We start from the raw sequence: 1,320 nt of genomic DNA, 5'->3' as shown, positions 1-1,320 counted from the left end.
CTTTGCAGTTTTCATTACAATATTTGACTTTGTCTTTTGAACTGCCATTTGAAATTTTCTGTTCACCTTTTTTCTCCACATGTCTTCCATTCACTTTAGCTTATCTGACCAAGGAACAAGTTTCAGTGTCTCTTCTAACATCCAAAATTTTGCTCTTTTTTTTCTTTTTCTTTCTTGTACTCTTAATGACTTTTCTATTTCTTCCTGTATTATGTCCTTGATGTCATCCCACTGCTTTTCTGTCTTGAGTCATTAGTGTTGAATTAATCAAATCTGTCCTTGATAATGGTGTATGAATCAGGAGGTATGTGTTGAAGGTCACATTTTAGACTCGTGGACTTGTTTTAATTTTCTTGAGCTTCAGTCTGAGTTTGCATACAAGCAATTGATGATCTGTTCCAAAGTCTGCCTCTGCCCTAGTTTTGGCTAATGATATTGAGATTTTCTACTGTCTCTTCCCATAGATGAAGTCAGTTGAATTCCTCTGTATTACATTTGGTGAATCCATGTATATAGTCACCTTTTATGCTGTTTTAAAAAGGTACTTGTAACTAACTTGTCATTTGTCTAGGAAACTTCTACCATATGATCCCCAGCATCATTTTTATCACCAACATCATATTTTCCCACTTTTGTTCCTTCCTCTTTGTTTCCATCCTTTGTATTCCAATCACCAATAATTATCAATTCATCTTAATTGCATATTTGACCAATGTCATATTGAAGAAATTGACAGAATTTCTCAATTTCTTCACAGACTTTAGTGGTTATTGTGTAAATTTGAATAATACTGGTATTAAGTGGTCTTTCTTGTAGGTGTTTAAGTATTATCCTATCACTCATAGCATGGGACTTCAAGATAGATCTTGAAATGTCCTTTTTGATGATTAATGCTATGTTATTCCTCTTGAGTTTCTCATTGCTGGAATAGTAAACAATATGAATGTCAGATTCAAAATGGCCAATACCAGTCCATTTCAGCTCACTAATGCCTAGAATATTGATGATTATGCATTCTATTTCATTTTTTACAGCTTTCAGTATTCCTACATTTATACTTCATTCATCCCATGATGAATTATTTGTGGATGTTTATATTTGTGTCACGGCATTTTCAGTTGTGTCACATCAGTATATTGTTGTTAATGTTGTTAGGTGCCATCAAGTTGGTACCAATTCATAGCGACCCTATGCACAACAGAACACAACACTGTCCAATCCTGGGCCATCCTCACAGTTGTTGCCATGCCTAAGCCCATTGATGCTGCCACTTGGCCAATCCATCTTGCTGGGGGACTTCCTCTTTTTCTCTGACCCTCC

The sequence above is a fragment of the Chrysochloris asiatica genome, unplaced genomic scaffold (assembly GCF_000296735.1).
Source record: "Chrysochloris asiatica unplaced genomic scaffold, ChrAsi1.0 scaffold00226, whole genome shotgun sequence".
Classification (NCBI taxonomy): Eukaryota; Metazoa; Chordata; class Mammalia; order Afrosoricida; family Chrysochloridae; genus Chrysochloris; species Chrysochloris asiatica.
The sequence above is the reverse complement of the archived record's forward strand: the minus strand, read 5'-3'. Positions refer to the sequence as shown.